Here is a 22,635-nt window from a genome sequence, read left to right as displayed (position 1 = left end):
TGCCTTCCTCATGTGGTTGGACCAACAACTCTAGTGTGTGTTACACTGTCCTCATATTGTTGGTAGCAGAACTGTACAGTGTTAAGTTTCTATAGAATCTTGTATAAGGAAGTCGGATCCTTCTGTGAATAATGTTCACTGCTACAAATATGATCTGTAGTTGATCATCTAGTCGGGATTTATACTAGAGAATGTTTCTGACGTTATATTGTTGTCTTTTGTTGCAGACACCAAGTGCTGAGGTCCTGTCTCAGCCTCATACAGACCAATTGGTGAGTGACATACCCACTTCATTCTTCCAACAGGTTACACATCATGTTTTTGTATTTAGTAATCAAGTTTATGTGTCAGTTGGGCCTAGTGCATAAATTAAATGCACTTTGATTGTATTAAAACAATCAGTTTGAGTCAAAGTTTCCCAAAATCAACATTAGCTTTACTTCTTTGTGAAGATCTTAGGAGAAAGAAATTGGCGTACCATTTGTTAGTTCTAACTTTCCCTTTAAAGCATCAGCTTGATATTTATTCCTACTAAATTTGATATTTTTGTGTTTTGTGTTACATTGTCCTCATATTGTTTTAAGCTGTGAAGGACATGAATGTGTTTTTTGTAGCCTTTCTCAATTGGTAGAACCAACAACTCTAGTTTGTGTTACATTGCTCCTTTAAAGTGCTCCAGTAGAAAGCAAGGTTTAAGAACATTTTGTATTCACATTATAAACTATAAACTAGAATATTTTCTATCTTTTCTTGCATTCACATTAAGATATTTTCTTTTGTTTCCATTTATGACAGCTGGGAAGGTGAGAAGCAAGTGGACAAATGATGAAGTAAAGGTTGCTGCAAAGTACCAGGTAAAAGGAATGTGACTGCTGCTTCCAAGCAGAGCCGGCAGCTCGTAAAGGCAGAGACTGGGTTGCCATAAAGTACTACATCCACAACAGGATCATTGCATTAAAAGAAAGATGCAAGGAAAAAAAGAAACAACCAAGAGAGATACTTTGTTGCTTCCACAGTTATGTCAATATTGTAGTTTTCTGTATTGCATTGTTCTTACTCATAAATCTGTGGTTTATGCTGGGTGCTTTTTCCAATTAAATGATAAGAAAGGCAGATAATGTTCCACGTTTTTATTGACATGAACATTCACTACAAAATGAATTAATGCATTACAATATTAAGACTTAAAAAGTAGACTGACCACATTTGACCTATGTCTTTTTTAAGTCTCTACACAGCTCATATTTACTGTTTTATTAACACATAAATGTCTGATATTTCTGTCAGAAGTTACCCGACTGGTGAGCATTACTATTGTGCATCCATGCCTATTATATTGTAATCTCAAAAGGAGCCAAGCTTAAAAATACAGAACCTACCCTTACCTGGTCCTTATAAGTCATATATACTTGAAAATTATGTGTTTCCATGGGCTTCACAATTCACCTAAACATGAAATATCAGTGTGTGACCTTATGGTACTCATAAGTCACATAAACCTGACAGTGTCCTCACAAGTAGCATTAAATTCAGGTTTGACCAAAATTTCACCCTAGCCAAAATCTCAACAGATGGGCGTGTTCCTGGAAGCATGGGTCAAACTTTGTGTGATTCCCATGCCTCTAGGACCTTCAGAAAGGCACGTTCCCATTTGTCACATTTTTGTCATAGGTCCTGATATTTCACGAAAACACGTATGTGTGTGTGTGTGTGTGTGTGTGTGTGTGTGTGTGTGTCCAGAGTTCAGCTGAGACAGTGTCCTCAGTAAACAGTCTTCCAGCCAACCCAGGTGGCCTTGCATAGAATGGGAAGAACAGTCTAAACGGTCCGTTATCAGGGAGTTTTTGTTCAGCTCCAGCCTTGAGACCGCAGCTGGCACCGAAGGGATAGCCGCATGAAGTGATGGTGGTTTTTACTTTAGTGCGAACAACTCATGAGAATTTCAAAGCTGTTCTAACAGTCCGACACTGGTCTCTCAATCTCATGTTGGAGAGCCGTGAGCTTCTCCATGATGTTATCAAATTTACACTCCGTGATGTTGATAGTCAGTGTTCTTTAATTTACCTGTCAGTTTATTTATATAACCTCTGTGTGTGTGTGTGTGTGTGTGTGTGTGTGTGTGTGTGTGTGTGTGTGTGTGTGTGTGTGTGTGTGTGTGTGTGTGTGTGTGTGTGTGTGTGTTACCTGTCTAGGCTGATTTTGAATGCAGGGCTGGCTGTAAATATGTTTGAGGGGCTCCAGGATCTCCGTTCCTCCAAGATCAGCCTCCATCTCCTCAACTTTCTTCAGAGCCTCCTCCATGGTCTTCTGGCTGTACTCCACACTCTTACTGCCATGAGATACACATAAGTGTCACAGTACTGGCTCTCTGACCCAGTGTTTGTGTTTCAGTTCTTGGTTTAATATTCTTTGATTGTTATTCCTGGTTTTGGTTATCTTTCGTTTGTGCTTAGTGATCTTAGTTCTTCCTCCCTTTGTATGTTTCTTGGTCTGTGTTTAGTCTCTGCCCCCATGTTTTCTCTGTGCCTGTCCTAGTCCCCAGTCACATGTCTAATCACCCTTGTCTCCTTGTTCCCTCTGTTACACAGTCAGTCATCTCTGTGTGAAGCCCTGTCTCTGAGTCTGTCTTTGCGTATGTGTCATGTTTCCTGTTTTACTTTGATAGTCTGTGTCCTATGTCAGTGTATCCTGCTTTGCTTCCTGTGTCTCTTTATGTCGGATTAGCCCCACCTGTGCTTCCCTCCTGTTTTCCATTCCTTCGTTACTCCCTGGTGTATTTAAGCCCTGTGTTTTTCTCTGTTAGTTGTCATGTCCTCTGCATTAGCTGTGTTCCTCATGCGTTACGTTTTGTCAGGTTAAGTTATGTCATGCACTGCCAGTTTAGGTCATTCTTCCTAGTTTGAGTTTTTGTTTTGTGTTTCTCAGTTTGCTTTTGCCAGCGAATAAAAGCTGCTGCCTGTAAGTTAAATACTCCATCTTAGAGTCCTGTGTTTGGGTCCAACCACTACCTGCCACACAGCAAGCCTTGACAATAAGTGATTGATGGCTGTTTAGCACTGCCAAATTCTACACTGTAATTCAATGAGTTTCACTCATGCGCTTTCAAAACGGCCTTTTAGAACCATAACATAACAGCAGCTTACCTAAATGAGCTGTAAGTATTCTAGAAATGCATTATCTGGTGTAACTAGGGCAGATATCTTATTACACACTTTACACACAAGTGACATCATTGACTGAAGCACAGTTTTATGGACTGAGTCACTCACGAGAAAATGTGTTCATATCTGGACCCAAAACTGTAAATGTTGAAATAGCAGCCCATTGGTAAGCTCTTCAACAGGAGGAGCAGAGTATCCTTCAGGGAAGAGGGAGAAGATAATGAGGCCACTGTGTGAGAGGAACACTATGAAACATCACATTATGAATACCTTGGCACTGCTGATCCGAGTATTACTCATGCTTCCAGATCGATCCAATAGAAATACAAACTCTCCACTTGAAGCCATTGAAGACATCACAGACTGGGGGAACTCAGGGTACAGACTCACCATCACCACTGGATCACCCATCAGAGAGCCTGAAACACACGAAAAGGACAGAAAAATGTCAAGTTTAAATTTTTATATATTCCAACATGTTTATAATTGTGGTTTATATTCACTTATCATGGTAATAAATGTCATGGTAATCCTGGGCTTTTATTGACTCTCTGAATTGTTTTTTGAGTGTGAAATAACAGTACAGTCATCTTTAGTGACTTAAAAAAAAACTGTTTTTTAATGTTTGATTTTCTCTCATTCACACAGGGTCAAAATGATGCAAACAGGCTCAGATATGACCAGTTTAAGCATGATGTTACCACCGCCATGCTTGACAGCTGGTACAATGTTCTCAAGTTTGAAAGCCTCTCCTTTACTTCTCCAATACCTCTTATCATTATGGCCCAATAGCTCAATCCTTCTCTCATCTGACCGTAACTCTCTGGAAGGTATTTGCTTTGTCCACGTGGCCAGCTGCAAATTTCGGTCAAGTGTAAGGGGCTTCTTCTTTGGTCAGCACCCTCTCAGTCCACAGCGATGAAAAAGTCGCTTCACTGTGGACACGGACGCCCAGTGTGGACACTGACGCCCAGTACAGTAACACTGGTGTTCCAGCAGTTTAAAGTTCATGTCACGTTTGAGAATTACTGATACTTGGGTTGTTCCTGAAGATCCTAACCAATTTCTTAAAATTGAGAGTTTGGGTCTTCTTTACAAACTTATTAAGGTGATGACACATCCAAAAAACCAAAACAAACGTTTACATACATACATGCTCACATGCAGTTGTTTGAGCTTGATAATCTTTGTAGCTGTTTAGCTTATGTAAATCTAAAATTCTCCTCCTCAGATTTTCACTGACTTTCTTTGATTTTTCCCATTGTTATGAGTATTGGTCAGTCCAATGAGTGCTGTCACAACAAAGAACTTGCATGATGACAAAGAGTAACAACCAGTTGTAATCAATCATGATCACAAATGGGAAGGTAACAGGCCTTGGCTTTGTCAAGTTAAAAGACATCGCAGAACCTTAAGCACCACTCAGTAAAAGATTTAAGTGATTGTATGCACTTAAGCTGTATGTACAGTGGTAAGAAAGAGTGTTTTTCCTTCCTGAATTCATAGTTGTCTCATGTCTCAGTTAAGTTCAGAGTTCAAGATTCAACAATAGAAAAGAAACTGGTCAAAAATGGCATTCACAGGAAAGTTCAAGGAGAAAACCACTGCTGACAAAAACAACACAAAGGCTCACTGTGGTAAATGGAACCATGAATTCTACTAAAACATCCTGAAGGAGAACGTCTGGACATCTGTTCATGATCCAAAACACAACAGCAAGTCCACCTCTGAATGGCTTAAGAAAAACAAAATGAAGACTCTGGAGTGGCCTAGTCAAAGTCCTGACATAAATCTGATTGAGATGCTGTGACATGACCTGAAAAAGTCAGTCAATCACTTTATCACACAGGATGATGTAGGTTTGGATTTTTCATATAAAACACGTTCATTTAGAAACTGAATTTTGTGTTTACTTGTGTTATCTTTGTCTAATATTTAAATTAGTTTGATGAGCTGAAAGTGTGACAAACATCTAAAAACAACTGTGAAATCAGGAAGAGGGCAAATACTTTTTTAGACCACTGTAAACTTTGAACCATGTATGGATTAGAGAAAATCCAAAATATATTCAAACTTATGCAAGCTTAACAATTCTTATTTTTCAAATTCATTAAAGATCTATGCTGAACAATAAATCCACTCTGGAAAAAACAGTTCAAAGATCATTAAAAGTCCAAGATTACCATGACAGTCATGCCCACAACCAGTGTTTCTGATCAGAACTATAACTCTTGAGCTGAAGAATATGGATAATGATATTTTTTACTAAAAAGCTAATAACAACACTAATGTTACTCACCCGGCTCAGCAGAGGCCTGTCCTGCCTCCACCACAGCAGTGGGCTGGTGGGCGTCTTTGTAATAAATCAGCAGTTCAACATCTCTGTCAAACTTGTGTCCTGCAGCCAGCTTGACCTGCACACCACAAACACATTCATATTTATTCCTCAGTAATAAGTAACAACCACACACAGCAGACACATCAGCACTCTACCTACCGTGGCCTGGGTTTGATCAGTGTTGAGGTACTGCAGAGGGTCCAGGGAACAGTTGGACTCTAATTTAGAGATTGGACGAGGAGAGGACACTCGGGCAGAAAAAGACAGACTGTAGGGGACCAGAGAGGCTGGAACAGAAGTCACCTGGAAACCTGCACCTTCACTACCTGGAGTTAACATGAGAGAAAGCTGCAAATCACTGTGGGACTCACTGCGACTCATGCTTGTTACAAGCATGATTGTTTTGTGATAAACAAACTAAATTAATAAGTGTTGGATGATTTTCCTACCCTGAGGTTGGTATCGAGGGTTGAGCACAGCAGGCAGACAGAACCTCAGACCATCATCAGCCTGCACAGCCAGCTCAATGACGTACTCCAACCTGATGGAGGCGCTCTCTCCTGGAGGCAGACTGCCCACACTCAGAGAGAATATATCTGCACTCTCATCACTCTCCTCCAATAGGAAGGCCTGCTGACCGGAGCTCAGAGCATCATCATACTCCTCACGAGCCTGAAGCACAGGTGACACATGTCAGTGACATTCACTGTGTTTATTTTGAATCTCACTTATAATCAGGTTATATTTACTGTCCAGCTCACCTTCTGTTTCTCCTTCACCTCAGCTACAATCTGTGTCTGTCCAATCTGAGCACTGAAATGACAGACAGCAGCATCTCCAGGCAGAGGGAAGACAAAAACAGCCTCTAATGGTTTGTCCTCCTTGTTCTCATAGTTCAGAGTGGAGACCACTGTAGCCACATGGTCCCTCACCTCCAGCTCCACCTCAATGCTCTTCAGAGGAACTGACAGAGAAACAGAATTATGATACAAACACAGCCCATATATTCTAGTCAGAAATTTCACATTGTAGCCACATCAAACTGTTTTAAGAAATAAGTATACATGAAGATTTTAATAATGAAGTGAGGCTCTAGTGAATACAGTCTCTTAATTTTCTATTAGTACCTGGTTCCTTCTGGAGTGTTAGCAGACCACAACAGTTCATCATCGCACCTGTGAAACAAAAACATTTAAGGAAATGGTGATGCAAACACTTTTATAGCTGCTGTACAATCTTCCCCATGAAACTCATCAGATAATGTAATCATATCAATGAATGTGGTTATCTTTACTATTCATATAATAATATTATTACTATTATTACTACTATCCTCACAGGAAGAATATCCTAGGTTTGAATCCACCATCTGGCCACGGCCCTTGTGATTGAGTTTGCATTCTCTCGTGTCTGCGTGGGTTCTCAACAGCTTCCTTGCACAAGGAGACAACCAGTTAGTGGGGTTAGGTTAGTCAGTGTCAATGATTATCTGCAGCCCTGCGACAAACCTGCGAGGTGTCATACCCGGAATTGAATAAGCGGAAGAGAAGAGATGGACGGATCGATGGATTAGTATCATTAGTAGTACTAGATTGGACATAGTGACGGTGGTGATGATGATGATGATGATCACTATTATTCTTATGGATACGGCTGACAGTGCGACCAGTGCCACGCCCCTCCAAGCATGACTTTCACTTTCCTGTGGTCTGCGGCACGGAGTTTAAAAACAGCACAAATGTCTCATCACCACATGGATCTATTTCATTTTATAACAGAAACACAGCTCGTAGAGAACTTCACTGTGACAGCACCCAGATTGTTGTCATACATGTTAAAGTTGTCATGTCAGTGAGCTGTTGAGCTGCTTAAACAAACGCACACTGGGAACTTACCTCTAAGAACAGACTGTAAGAACTGTGTCGCTTCACTGGAGTCCTGTCTTGTAAATACGTGGAGAATATTCTGCAAGCACGAAGCGCTTCAGCCCACACAGCGACTTTCCCGAAACAGGATGACTTGCGGGTGTGCTCGATTCTTTAGTAAGAGAGCACCGGGTGGGTGGAGCTTTACGCTGCGGTTTGAGATCGGTCCAAACTTTGTGTTTTCTTTTACAAATTAGGATGTCATTTTAAAAAAAATATATATATCTGAAACGGTAGAAACTCTCGCACTTGTAAAATTATACTGTATTTGTATTTTGCTGTTCTCAAAAACGCTGCATCTACCAGAATGGAACAAGCACAGTTTTCATTCAAGTCACATCCAATCTAATCACAGTCATTTCCTTTTGGTGATGAGTGTATTATGCTGGGTAGATGTATTATGTATTATGTTGAAGCTGAAGCTTTGGACTGTATCGCTTTCATCTGACACTAAAACTATCCCCATCAAATATATTTTTCCTTCATAGTGCACCCGTCTTGGATCTGATAGAACAGGCAATATCAAGATATGAGGCTGTTTTTTTTTTTTTCTTTCTATTTTATGGTATGGTATAATTTTGTAGATGGCATAGGTTCCTGTGGGTTAACTTTTCACAAATATCTGTCCATACGAGGTATGAGTGCTTCAGATTATTGACTCGTGCAGAAAAATGATCAAATTGAGCTATTCTTGGAAAGTGGATGGTTTATTGTTTGTTCAAGAGCGAGTCAACACAGCACTATTCCCTAAATGTCTCCTCTTAAAGACAAAAATGCAGTGAACCAAGTCTTGCTGTTTGAAAGCGTTAGAAAGCAGCTGAGACAGTAAATATAGTTCCATTTTTAGATTGTGTCTTACTTATTCTTTAGAAACTGAAGGATCGTGTGCTGCTGTGGGACCTTTAAGGAATGATCAGCAAACATTAGCAGAATACAAGCATTTTATTGACAAAACTGCCTCGAAGCTGGAATGAACCTGTTATATTAGCTGTTTAGTTCCTTTCACTGTCTCATGAGCATCCTGAACTGAAGAAAGTGGAATGACTCCTGAAATTGGCTTTGGTTTGTGAAACAGGTCAAAAGTCACAAAGTATGAACATCATCACCATCTAGTGGCAGAGAAAAAGAATGGACACACACACACACTGTTACGTGTCTGCAGGCTGCATGTTTTCTTTCCCTCTCCTTTTGTTTGCTAATCCCTTAGGTCGCAGACTGCAGGCTGATGTCAATCTGGGGATGTCCAACCAATTAGAGGAGGGAGACCCTGATTGGACAAACCAGGAGTGCACACCTTGATAAGGAGACTCACCTGTGGCTGGGGGCGGCCTCTCTTCCCTCCTTTGAAATGTTTGGCTCATGTGTAAAGCTCCTCTGCTGTGTTTCTTTTGTTTGATGGTTGTGGTGGGAGTAAAAGTGGACTAGGTAAGTTTGGGGACCCCATACACTTACTCACGTAGAGACTCTTTGTTAGAAACACTAGGTAAGTAGGTTGGTGCCACCCATGTAATTTTGAGCTTGTTTTGAGTTGTGGTTTAGGGACTTTCTGTTTTTGTTTTTCTAGGATAGTAGCTCAGCTATGTTTTGGTTTTGTGTTTTGGTGTTTTTGGCACAACCTAACGGTCCCTTTCTCCCCACATTTGTTGTTTGAATTTGGGTTATTTATTTTGTGGGAGCGCTGCCATTAAATCTTTTTCTTAACACCTTTACTGAGGTTCCGGAGTTGTTGTGTTATTCCTCCCGCCCTCGGGAGACGTAACACAAGTGGGGGCTCGTCCGGGATCTATTTTCCGGATCTATAGACGACTCTGGTGCTTGGTATCATGTTACTGCCTTGTATTTAAGTATGGATTTCGATTTAGAAGATTTCATTCGTGCTCGAGTCCTGAGAAGTTTGAGTTATGTCGTAAAGATGACTTGTTGAGTATTGCGGCACACTTTGATATTCCAGTGAAGAAATATAGTACGAAAAAAGAAATTAAGGGTATTATCTTACAACATTTAGTTGAGTTGAAAATCTTTACTGGTTCTGATGTAGGTGATGGTAACGTTCTTTCTGTCGAGCAAGGAGTCCAACCTCTGAAGGAGGATGTTGGTGCTATGGCTACTCCTCCCAAAGTCCAGGTGGAGCCTAAGGTGCCTCCCACTCTACCTCGTTTCGATCCTGTGTCCCCAGACTTCAGTGGGTCAAACGGACATGCTAGACTTAAGGTGCGTCTAGTTCGCCTTCAGCTGGAGGCGCAGGAGAGGGAGCAAACACGTAAGGCCGAGTTTGACCTCAAACTTCGGATACGTCAGCTGGAAATTGAAGCTGAGAAGGAGGTAAAGTTAAAACAGCTAGACGTGGAAGCTATGAGACTTACACAAAGCCAGTCTTCTCCCAGCTCACCGGTTACTTCAGATCCATTACATTCATCTGGCAGCACCTGTAGGTTTGATGTGCTAAAAATATTGCTTTGGTGCCAACATTTAGAGAGACCGAAGTTGATTCCTACTTTAATGCTTTTGAAAGGATTGCAACAGCATTAGAATGGCCAAAAGAAATGTGGGCTGTGCTACTGCAATGCAAACTAATGGGCAAAGCACAGGAGGTTGTGTCATCTCTCTCTATCGAAAACAGCATGAAATACGATGTACTGAAAGAGTCCATCCTTCGTGCTTATGAGCTTGTACCTGAGGCCTACCGACAAAATTCAGGAATCACAAGAAGTCTAATGGTCAAACATATGTAGAGTTTGCACGTGAGAAGGCAGTTCTTTTTGACAAGTGGTGCACAGCACGTGAAGTGAAGAGAGACTTTGAAGAGCTTCGTCAGTTAGTCCTGTTGGAAGATTTTAAGAATCTATTACCAGAGAAGCTTGTAATGTTTTTAAATGAGCAAAAGGTTGCCTCACTGTCAAAAGCAGCCATTTTGGCTGATGAGTTCACTTTGACTCACAAAAGTGTGTTTGCATCATCCCTCGTTCAGATAAAGTGTTGATCACACGCTCACCAAAGCCTGATCGTGGTCAGCCTGAAGCCAGAGCTAAGCAACCATTTTTCTCTCTCGTGAGGTACGTGAATGCTTCTATTGCCACAAAAGGGTCATGTCATTGCTGATTGCCTTGCACTAAAAAATAAGACCACACCACCACAACCCAAGGGCGTGGGTTTGATTAAAAACATGTCTCCTCCCAGAAACCAAACATCTCAGAGTGGAATAGATCCTTGTTTCAAACCTTTTATCACACAGGGTTGTGTTTCTTTAACAGGTGATACTGTTGATGACCAGTCTGTAACAATACTGAGAGACACGGGTGGTTCGCAGTCTATCATTCGAGAGGGTATTTTGCCTTTGTCTGTTGAGTCATCCTGTCAGTCAAGTGTTGTGGTCCAGGGTATCGGAATGACTTTTGTGTCTGCACCTTTACACAATGTTCATATCACTTCCTCTGTTTTCAGTGGAGTTGGTAAGGTCGCTGTCCTCCCTCGCTGCCCATAAAGGGGTTGATTTCATCCTCGGGAATGATTTAGCAGGTGGAAAAGTGATGCCTGTACCTGAGATGCTGGATAAGCCTGAAACAGGCTTAGAAGTTAAACAGCAGGAGCATGCTAACATTTTTCCTGCTTGTGTGGTAACTAGATCTCAATCCAAGAAGACTGACTTTGATTTGTCTGACTCTTTCCTCGTTATGAAAGAAGCACCTGATAGTGTTAGACCAGAAGCTATGCTTAAAGATGAGTCTAGAAAGATGTTTTCTCTTCCTCATGCAGAGATAAAACTGCCCTCTTCTAGAGAGGAATTTATTGTTGCACAGCATGAAGATGACTCTCTTCTGAAATGCCGTTCTTCTGTACTTACCCAGGAGGAAGCTAAGGTAAAGAAGGTGGCGTACATTGTTGATGAAGGCCTCCCTTCTACGTCGCTGGGCTGGTGGAAACTTAGATGACTGGCATACAGTTTATCAAGTTGTTGTGCCAAAGGTTTTCCGCTTGCAAGTCCTAGCGTTAGCACATGATCACCCACTTTCCGGACACCTTGGCATAAATAAAACGTATCATAAGGTCCTCAAACATTTTTTTTGGCCAGGACTCAAGTCTGATGTTGTACGTTACTGTCGTACCTGCCATGTTTGCCAAATTGTGGGCAAGCCAAATCAAGTTATCCCACCTGCACCCCTGTCACCAATTCCAGTGATGGGTGAACCATTTAGCAGGGTTGTTGTTGACTGTGTAGGACCTTTACCAAAATCGAAGTCAGGGCACCAATACATTCTAACAATGATGTGTGCTTCTACTAGGTTTCCTGAAGCAGTGCCCCTGCGAAGAATCACCGCTCCTGTCATCAGTAAAGCTCTGGTCGGGTTCTTCTCTGTGTTTGGTCTTCCAAAGGTAGTCCAGACTGATCAGGGAACCAACTTTAAGTCTAGGACCTTTGCTCAGGCCTTGAAGGCCTTAGGAGTGGAACACACTACATCAAGCCCCTACCATCCTGAAAGTCAGGGAGCACTTGAAAGATTTCACCAGACATTAAAGTCCATGCTCCGCAAATACTGTCTGGAGACTGGAAAGAAATGGGATGAGGGTATCCCATTCTTATTGTTCGCTGCTCGTGAAGCAGTGCAAGAGTCCCTAGGCTTTAGTCCTGCAGAGCTTGTATTTGGACATGAAGTTAGAGGACCATTGCATATCCTTAAAGAACAGCTAGTTGTTCCAACTAAAAAACTGAAGAGCATCCCTGAGTATGTGGCTAAAATTAGAGAGCGCCTTAAATCGGCTTGCGCTATTGCCAGGGACACCTTAACTGCTAGGCAGGTAAGGATGAAAAAGCACTATGATCGGAGAGCTGTTGCTCGCCAGTTCAAACCTGGAGATCAGGTTCTAGTTTTGCTCCCCATTCTGGGCTCTTCTCTGAGAACAAAGTTTTCTGGACCATATGTGGTGGAAAAGAAACTTAGTGAGACCAATTATGTTGTTCAAACACCTGATCGTCGTCGCAAGACCAGAGTATGCCACGTTAACATGATGAAACATTATCTTTCTAGAGAGAATGAAGATGGTCCCCTCACTCCGCACAAGGTTACGTCTAGCTCTCCTGTAGCATGCGTAACTTCAGAGATAGCCAATGAAAGCAGTGAGGAGGATGTGGTCCTGGGCAAAGATGCGTCACAGGGTACGAGACTCAGTAATAGTGAGATTTTGTCTGACTTGCCCCACTATTTGTCTCACCTGTCACTTGATCAGGCTGAAGACATTCAGAACCTGATTTTGTCTTTCCGGTGTATGTTTGGGGATATTCCTACCCAGACGAGTTTGATATCCCATGACATTGTTCTTACCAATCCTGCACCAATTAAACAACGTGCATATAGAGTCAATCCTATCAAAAGAGAGGTTATGCAAAAGGAAGTAGAATATCTAATTAGGAATGGACTTGCCATACCCAGTTGTAGCCCCTGGAGTTCCCCATGTTTGTTGGACATTAAAGCTGATGGCAGTCCACGGTTCTGTACGGACTTCCGCAAAGTGAATGCTGTGACAGTTCCTGACGCATACCCCTTGCCCCTCATCGATGATTGCATTGATGACATCGGACCTGCCACATTTATCACTAAACTGGATATGTTGAAAGGTTACTGGCAGATTCCTTTAACCAAAAGGGCATCAGAGATATCTGCTTTTGTAACTCCGGACAGTTTCCTCCAGTACACAGTCATGCCATTTGGGTTATGTAATGCACCAGCTACATTTCAGAGGCTGGTGAACAAAGTACTGGGTGATGTTCCAAACTGTCGGGTGTATCTAGATGACATTGTTGTGTATTCCAGTGAATGGGCAGAGCATCTTGCTACCTTGTCAGCTGTATTTGAACGCCTCTCAGCTGCCTCGCTGACTTTGAATCTTGCCAAGTGTGAGTTTGGTAAAAGCACCATTCTCTATCTAGGCCAACAAGTTGGCGGAGGAAAGGTATGCCCAGTGGATGCCAAGATCCGTGCCATTTCGACCTTTCCAGTTCCATCTACAAGAAGGGAGCTACGTCGTTTTCTTGGAATGGCCGGATATTATCGCCGGTTCTGTAAGAACTTCTCAACAGTAGCTGCCCCGTTGACTGCCTTGACCAGTCCCTCAGTTCCATTTTTCTGGTCTGATGAATGCCAACATGCCTTTGAGAATCTTAAAGGATTGCTTACATGTTCACCTGTTCTCTCCGCCCCAGACTTCAGCCGACCATTCAAGTTGGAGGTCGATGCTAGCGCCGTTGGGGTAGGTGCTGTCCTTCTACAGGAAGATCAGGATGGACTCGATCACCCTGTGTGCTACTTCTCAAAGAAGTTCACTCTTCCTCAGAGAAGGTATTCCACAATCGAACAAGAAACTCTTGCCGTTCTGTTGGCTTTTTGCAACATTTTGAGGTTTATCTTGGATTAAGTGTAGAACCCATAAAAGTCTTTACAGACCACAATCCGCTTGTTTTCCTTTCAAGGATGTACAATAACAACCGTCGGCTTATGAGGTGGTCTTTAATCATCCAAGAGTATAACCTTCAGATCTGCCATAAAAAAGGGACAGAAAATGTCCTGGCTGATGCACTATCCCGTGCCCTGTAGTCTGTTTAGGGTTTTTGTTTGTGTTTGAAGGATCCAAACTTTTTGTTTGGACTTGTAAGGGTGGGGTGTTACGTGTCTGCAGGCTGCATGTTTTCTTTCCCTCTCCTTTTGTTTGCTAATCCCTTAGGGTCGCAGACTGCAGGCTGATGTCAATCTGGGGATGTCCAACCAATTAGAGGAGGGAGACCCTGATTGGACAAACCAGGAGTGCACACCTTGATAAGGAGACTCACCTGTGGCTGGGGGCGGCCTCTCTTCCCTCCTTTGAAATGTTTGGCTCATGTGTAAAGCTCCTCTGCTGTGTTTCTTTTGTTTGATGGTTGTGGTGGGAGTAAAAGTGGACTAGGTAAGTTTGGGGACCCCATACACTTACTCACGTAGAGACTCTTTGTTAGAAACACTAGGTAAGTAGGTTGGTGCCACCCATGTAATTTTGAGCTTGTTTTGAGTTGTGGTTTAGGGACTTTCTGTTTTTGTTTTTTCTAGGATAGTAGCTCAGCTATGTTTTGGTTTTGTGTTTTTGGTGTTTTTTGGCACAACCTAACGGTCCCTTTCTCCCCCACATTTGTTGTTTGAATTTGGGTTATTTATTTTGTGGGAGCGCTGCCATTAAATCTTTTTCTTAACACCTTTACTGAGGTTCCGGAGTTGTTGTGTTATTCCCTCCCGCCCTCGGGGAGACGTAACACACACACACACACACACACACACACACACACACACACACACACACACACACACACACACACACACACACACACACACACACACACACACACACACACACACACACACACACACACACACACACACACACACACACACACAGTAGCTGTCCAATCTTTACTGTGTATTATGAGTATTCAGATAATTCTGAAAACACTTTTACAGCATTAAAGCCAAATTGGGTTCAAATTTAAAACAACAGTTTATAATCCAAAAGTAATTCTGATTTTATAAAAAATTATAAAAGGCAGCACTTAGTCAAAGGCAGTATGGTGCAAGTAGAAATGCTTCTGTTCACCAATCCACTTTAAGAAAACACTCAGAGTCCCAGAGCTTCTTTCTTCACGCTGCAACCCAACAGGACATTTCCAGCTTCCACACACTCTGACACACACGGTGCTAAAAATCACAGAACACACAATGATTATAAGAATGAATATAGGGGAAAAGTTGATTTTAGCATGTTATCTGTTACTATCATAACAGTAGTTTCTACCATTCTGAGCTTGGAGCCATGAGGCAGCCTTCACAGCCAGAAGCTCCCACTCGCTCTTTGCATCCATCCTTAAACCAAACCATGAAGCCAGATCAGAGTCAGAGTGGTGGCCCAAACTTCACTGTTGGGCTGATTCACCAAAGCAAAGACAATCAAATGAAACAGAACACTTGAAAATCTTCTTCTAAATTTCTACAATTGTGATAATATAAATGTAAAATAAGACAGTGATATACCTTTTCAGACTTTGACTTTTCCACGGTCCTTAAAGTTTATAAACTGGGGGATTAATGTTTTGCACAGTTTTTAAAACAAATGATTCAACTTTGTATCTGATTTTTAAATTAAGTTCCTTTATTTTTCCTCTGTTCATTGACAATATTGAAGTATTTGTTGGACATTTCTTTATTTTATTTGTTCTGTTTTTGGAATTTTCAGTTATTTTCACATAGAGAACTTTTTAACTAGATATTGTTTCATTTATAGGATTTTAAATGTAGTTCATGTTTTTTTAATACTTTGTTGTTGCATTTCAAATAGTTGTCTCTGTTGTATTTTTACTGTCTTGGTTGTGTGTTTTGTGTTTTTTTCCCCTTCCTTCTTGGTGATAAACGTATAAAAATGAAGCGACGTCAGGCAACTTGTAATCTTTACTTGTGCTTCACAATAAAAATATTTGAAGAAAGGACAGACAAAACAAATAAAAAGGGATAGAACCGCCCTCCCACATCCTTCCCTTATCCAAGGGTGTTATCACAATGGTATAACCTAGTGTGGCCGGATGGGCTACTCGCCCTTATGTCCTTCTCTCTCTCTCTCACTTGCTCTATCGCCCTCGTTCTCTCCTCCCTCTTCGTCGTTACGTAACTGGATAAACTGGGAACCCACCTGTACGTTGATTGCAGGGATTGCACCGGTCACTATAAGAGTATAACTCTGCGCTCTGTGTGCGCACGCATGTTTTTTCTGTTTTATTAAAGATCGAAAAGACTGATTTTGATTTTCCTCCCCATATGCAGCGACCTTGGGCTCAGTGTCCTTTTTTTAAATTCTTTTAATGTGCTGTGTCTTGTGCTTTTATTTTCAGTGAACAGAGGACGTGCCAGTGGCCCTAGGACTTCAGGTGGTGGGTCGTTTTCACACTTTTTTGTTCAGCACTGGGTGCAGGCTGTAGTGATATTTCCGTGTGATTTTCTTTTGGGTCCACGGCTGCTGGTAAGTCCTAGTTCAATGATTGTTTTATTGTAATTTAGGACACTGTCAACAACAACGCTACATTCAATTTTCTTACTGCTTTATTCTTTATTTTACTTCTATAATTACAAATAAAATTGTATTAATATTTGAGCCAACCTGCCTCGGTGTGCATCCTTGAACTTGTGCGACCATCTCAAAACCATTTGAGATGTTGCTCAGGAAGAAGTAGGCAAGGAGTTAGCATGCAGATACTTAGAAGAACTGACGGCTGTTGGAAGTAGTGTTAAAGCAGGTTTCTTGAGTGTTATTCAGAGTGAGGTCAAAGAAGCTCAACATTACTCTGAGACTCCTGACACACAGCCCAGGATGGTGACATATCTCTCCATGACACTGTAGCTAGTGATCATGATGAACCTACTGATTGTACACAGACCCACAGTGCGTTTGTTAGTGCTGTGGTGAACCCTGTTAATATCGATCAGTCTTCTTAACCAACCTCAGATTCAGAAGCTTGTTGTTGAGCATGTTATCAGAAATGAGACAACAACCTCGTGGTCTACACAAACCAGACTGCGCACCTTCTCTGGCCGCACTCCTAGGCCCACTAGAGAGGTAGACTATGAAACATGGCGCACACAAGTGGATCTTCTCCTCTGATTCCTCCTTTAATGATGCACTAAAGGTTAGGAACATTACTGAAACTTTGCCCAGTGCAGCAGCAAATATCGTTAAGTGTTTTGATGTGAGCTCACCTGTCAGAGCTTATTTTAGGCAGCGTGATTCTGATTTTAGTGTTGTAGAGAACGGAGAAGAGTTATTTGCAGCCTTTCTCAGCTCCAATCAGAATAGTGGAGAAAAGTCCTCAGCATATTTGAACACACTCCATAGCCTCCTCACTCGAGCTATTTCTAGAGGGGCAGTCTCTGTTGAAACCTTGAGCAAACACCTGCTCAGACAGTTCAATAGAGGCTGCTGGGATGAGTCTCCTCATAGCTCTCCAGCTAGAGAACAAAAAAAACAAACAAAAAAAACAGTCCATCAGCATTTTCAGAAGTCCTCCACGTGTTAAGAACTGAGGAAGGTGCTAGATCTGCAAAGCTAGGCTAAAATATCTTGGTTCTACAAAAGCAGCTGTACATGCCCACTCCATTTTTGATGTACCCTCCTATGACGATGAGCCTGTTCCAATACAGACTACAAAACAGAGCGAGGCATCTAAGCTTGAAAGGAGAGTGGATGAGCTTGCAAAGCAAGTAGACAAACTGAGCCAAAGGTCCAAGAATCCTCCTACTGACAGTGAGCTTAGTGCAGCGTTAAAACAGAGACAAGAATTTCTTCTTGTCTTTGTTAAACATTTCTGTTAAACTTCAACTAAGAGAGTTGTCTAAGCTACTAAAACTGTCCTAAAGAGAATAACAGTGATGTCAAAGATTACTTAATGGCAAGAAATAGCAGTGCCAGGAGACCTATTAAGGTTCCCTGTATGCCAAAAGTGTGATTCTCCTTTAGATGTGGTGAAGAAGCCTATTGCTGCTCAATGTCCGAATGAACCTAACCAGACACTAGTCGGTCAGAAAAAGCTGAGTTAAAGGCAAAGCAAGAAAGGTTCCAAGCCCAACAGGTTACTGAGCCTTTACCTTGAACTTGTAGCAGCTCCTATTGTGGGAGACGAGGAGCTGAGACCAGCATCAGCATATATTTGACCAAAGCATTAGTGTTCAGAGCAAAATACAGACCCAGACAATGGCTGGGTTTGAGTCATTCACAGTTTAGAGTAAAATCTAAACACTCTCCTTTACAAATAACTGTTAAAAAAAACACCTCCAAGCAAGTAGTTGAGCATGTAATTTATGGAGTGCCAAGAATGCTAAAATAAATAAACAATCATTAAATAATAAGAATAATGAGTGCATCATTAAATTCATTAAATTTCATGAGTTAAACTGGAAATAAAAGTATTAAATATATAATTAAAATTTTAATTCATTTAAAACCAACTCATTTATTTTTAGAAGCAATTATTATTTTTCCATGGTTACTGTGATGCACTGCATAATGAATTTATTTCATCTGTCAACCTCACCCATCAGAGTTAGGGGGCGGGGCTAACAATGAAACGGTTAAAACGCTGCTTTAGTCCAGAGTCGATTCCTTTAGATGGCATCTCTCAGTACCAAGTAAAGAGATCGTACATGCATACTTGCTAGTTCTTATTTGACACGTTCGCTCACGAGTCCAGACTCCTGAAGATGAGAGGACACAGCTGACAGGGAGACGGCAGCATCATCTGCCCTTCACTGTGTACTTAAACAACTACCACAGACCTTCCACGGCACAAGAAAGACTGAGTGGACTGACACTAATTAGTATTAACAACAAAGTTGGCCATCAGATTTCTTGCAGTGATGTAATAAATCATTTTCCCTCTAAAAAAGCTGGAAAACAAAAATGTTAAGAGGAGGATGGAGTATTGAGGAAAAACAAAAATGTTTGGATTCCAATCATTCGTTTTTAAATGTAGTTCTTCCTATTTTTACCAAAGCGTTTACACATTTTTACAGTTTTCAGAACAAATTATTCTACTTAATTATTCGACTGATTTACAAATCATGTTCCCTTATTGCACCTATACAATACTGAAGCATTTCTCTGATATTTTTTGTATTTTATTTAGTAGTTAGAACTTAAAACATATGAACTAGGTACTGTTTTATTTAAGGGATGTTTTCTTTGTTGCTGCACATTGCTCTTACAGTTTATTTATAACTAGAAATAATAAAGCAGTTGACGTGTTTCAGCCTGTGACTTTTAGTATCTGTTGGTACTTCATCACTTTGAATAAATGTAAGTCAACACCAGGCCACACTTTCAGTCTTTCCATTAAACAAATGAACAACAATCCATTATTTTCACCAATAAACAATAAAATATGCTTCTTGACTTTTTAATAAACACATTAAACAACAGCCAGCATCCCAGTTATTTCAAACTGTAAAAAATCTCCATCCCCATGTGGAAAAGTTTCACCTTTGCTAACTGCATGCTAAAAGAAGTAAAGATATTTTCAGACTTAAAATCTGAATTATTTTCCAAACTCATCTCAGGTAGTTTTTTAATTTTAATTGTACTTTATGTTCTTGTAGGACTCAAGAAAGCGTACTTTGAACTAGGATCCAATCATGTGATTTGTCATCCACAGTTCTCATCATGAATGACTTCTCCTGTGACACAGAGTGCTTCAACACTTTCATCACTTCTGACAACAAGTGATTTCTCTGTGTAAAACCAGGCAGTTATGATCTGTCCATAGACGGGGATGCAGGTGCCCACCTACGACCTGGTTTATTAATACTAAGCTAAAGAGGAAAGGAACTCACTGTAGTTCTCACAGCTCAGGACAGGCAGACACCTGATGTTGAGTGACTGAATGGAACTAAAACAAGAATTCATAATTATGTTTGTCTGCCATGAACAGGTGATGATAAAACTCTGCATATGCAGTCAGGAGACTGATGACCTGTGAAATGAGCTGTTGGAAATGTGCAGATATGTGTAAACATTGATCAGCATTTAACATCCAGGATGGAGCAAAACTTCTGACCTGCATGTACGAGAACCTTTAATCACATCATCTTTGTAGTGAAATACCTGATGACTCATTAAACCTTTCCAAATATTCACTTTGCTGGATCTGAAAATCACGTGTTCATTTCATTAGACACTAGCAATACTATTAAACTGGACCTTATCATTATCATATAGCATTAAATGTGAAACTGAGTCATATCATAACAATCTATATATGTAATATGTGTTTGTCTGAATCTTCTAGCACAAACAGAAAGAGGGGCTGTTGTCTGAGTATCAATGCAAATACACACCAGAAATCGTTCAGTAAAGACAAATTTAATAAATGAAAGCTGGTGAGAGGGCCTTTGATGTTTCTCTTTGGATCATCCTTCCATCCATTTCTTCAGCTTATCCAATTCAAGATTGGAGCCATCCCAGCTGTTATGGGGCCAGAGGTGGGGGTACAACCTGGACAGGTGGCCAGTCTAACACAGAGAAACAGACAACCATTCACACTCACATTCAACCTAACTGCATCTCTCTGGACTGTGGGATGAAGCTGGAGTACCTGGAGGGAACCACAAAGGCCGAGGACTGTCTTGCTCTGAGGTCACTGCCGTTCACGCTGCTCTGAACACTCTCAGTTGTCTTTGGATCATCCTGTTGTTTGTCTCCCAGTGTCGTTACTGCTCCTCTCCTTTCAAAGACAAACACCAAATAACACCAAATGAGAGTGAATCACTTCAGAACAACGGGAACACTCCTGGTTATTGTGAGCAAACGTCATAACAAGATGAATATATTTACCATTTTAATGAGGGAAAATCTTCTGTGTGGTGTTTCTTCTCAGCTTGGCTCTTTTTCCTGACATTTAGAAACAAGAGGCAGAAAAGAAAGAATGAAAGTTAAAACCTCGACGAGTTTCAAATATTTGGGATATTTTAGAAACAACCTTAAACACTATTTACTACTTACCACTTTGTTCATTCTTGCTGACGTTCACTCTTCTCATCTACTCTCTAATGGACAAATGACAGTAAAGAGGGAATCATTTTAATAACTTTATCAACCAGGTAAGCAGAATTATAGATCTTTATCAATATTATGATTAAAAACAGAGTGAATCTTTTTACGGAAAAAGGTTCAATCCGTCCTGTCTTAGGTCTTAATGTCACCTTGTCTCCTCTCTGTTTTCCCTGAAAAACAAAAGACAAATGGGAAGAAAAAAATTAATAAATGATTTCAGCAACTAGAGGAAGTGTTCACTGAGGAGGAGCTGTCATAATTATAGAAAATCAAATATACTTATCTTTTTTTTAATGAGAGTTTACAGAGCACACTGGCTTCGCTCCTCCCTCCGCTCCTCTCTGAAAGTTAACTGGATAAAGGATAATAACAATTAATAACATCATCAAAACAGACAAACCTGAAAGAACTGCTGATCAGAGTTGTGACCGAGTCACAGATTAGATGGATGTATACTTATCTTTCACAATGAGAGCGTTTGCATAGACGTCTCTTCAGGTCCTTTTCCTGTTTTCTCTCTGCAGAGGAAAGTGATGAGACTGATGAGGAAATACCAAATACAAAGACTGACAGAGGGAACTGAAAAGTCAAACCAAAACCTATACTGGTGGAAAACTATAGGAAACAGAGCTACTGAGGCAAGGAAACACGAGGGGATGGAGACTAACACTCTGACAAGGGACAAAGGGAGACTGACACAATATTTACACACAGGAGGCTGATTATGGGAACTAAGGACACATAGAAACACAGCTGAACCGAATAAGAAATGAAAAACAAGTCGAAACAAACTCTAATGACAGTTCAACAAGTTTCTAAACAGAACAAGTAACTTTCAGGATGTTTCAACAATGTGTAAAATGAGTTCTTATCTTTTTTTTGTGAGAGTGCCTTCAATGTTTCTCTTTGGATCATCCATCCATCCATCCATCCCTTCTGCTTAACCAATTCAAGGTTGGAGCCATGTTATGGGGCCAGAGGCGGGGGTACAACCTGGACAGGTGGCCAGTCTAACACAGAGAAACAGACAATTCACACTCACATTCAACCTAACTGCATCTCTCTGGACTGTGGGATGAAGCTGGAGTACCTGGAGGGAAGGCCCGAGGACTGTCTTGCTCTCAGGTGACGGCCGTTCACGCTGCTCTGAAGACCCTCAGTTGTCTTTGGATCAAATAACACCAAATGAGAGTGAATCACTTCAGAAACACAGGAACACTCCTGGTTATTGTGAGCAAAAGTCATAACAAGATGAATATATTTACCATTGTACTGAGGGAAAAGCTTCTGTGTGGTGTTTCTTCGCAGCGTGACTCTTTTTCCTGACTTTTAGAAACAAGAGGCAGAAAAGAAAGAATAAAAGTTAAAACCTCGACGATTTTCAAATATTTTAGGACATTATTTTAGAAACAACCTTAAGCACTATTTACTACTTACCACTTTGTTCAGGCTTGCTGACGTTCGACATGCTTCACTGTATATTATATTCTCAAGCGCTTCCTTGCTGGAGTCGGGCCCGGATGCTGCTCTCTTCCTCCGAGCCTTCCTCTTAGCACGCTTTGCCGACGATTTAGAAAACGGCAGAGCACCGATGTGAGAACTCTGCCGT

General features: G+C 41.1%; 3 long non-coding RNA genes and 1 pseudogene across 3 annotated transcripts; 1 reads left to right on the top strand and 3 right to left on the bottom strand.

Moving 5' to 3' along the window:
- Positions 1-7,501, bottom strand: part of LOC120443669 — a 24,046-nt pseudogene extending 16,545 nt beyond the window's left edge.
- LOC116323557 lies at positions 227-2,322 on the top strand. Its single transcript, XR_005615582.1, has 3 exons — positions 227-272; positions 796-803; positions 2,193-2,322. It is a non-coding gene; the product is annotated as an uncharacterized LOC116323557 (long non-coding RNA).
- Positions 7,502-20,587: 13,086 nt separating the features above from the next.
- Positions 20,588-21,559, bottom strand: LOC120432911. The gene is made up of 4 exons (XR_005608188.1): positions 21,134-21,559; positions 20,976-21,019; positions 20,808-20,864; positions 20,588-20,697 (listed from the first exon to the last, which is right to left on the bottom strand). It is a non-coding gene; the product is annotated as an uncharacterized LOC120432911 (long non-coding RNA).
- A 59-nt stretch (positions 21,560-21,618) lies between these two features.
- On the bottom strand, positions 21,619-22,541 carry LOC116329727. Its single transcript, XR_005608189.1, has 4 exons — positions 22,464-22,541; positions 22,292-22,352; positions 22,117-22,190; positions 21,619-22,036 (listed from the first exon to the last, which is right to left on the bottom strand). It is a non-coding gene; the product is annotated as an uncharacterized LOC116329727 (long non-coding RNA).
- Between the last annotated feature and the right edge of the window lie 94 nt (positions 22,542-22,635).

This window comes from Oreochromis aureus, linkage group 14 (assembly GCF_013358895.1).
Source record: "Oreochromis aureus strain Israel breed Guangdong linkage group 14, ZZ_aureus, whole genome shotgun sequence".
NCBI lineage: Eukaryota > Metazoa > Chordata > Actinopteri > Cichliformes > Cichlidae > Oreochromis > Oreochromis aureus.
Note: the sequence above shows the minus strand (reverse complement) of the source record. Positions and strands in the feature narration are given on the sequence as shown.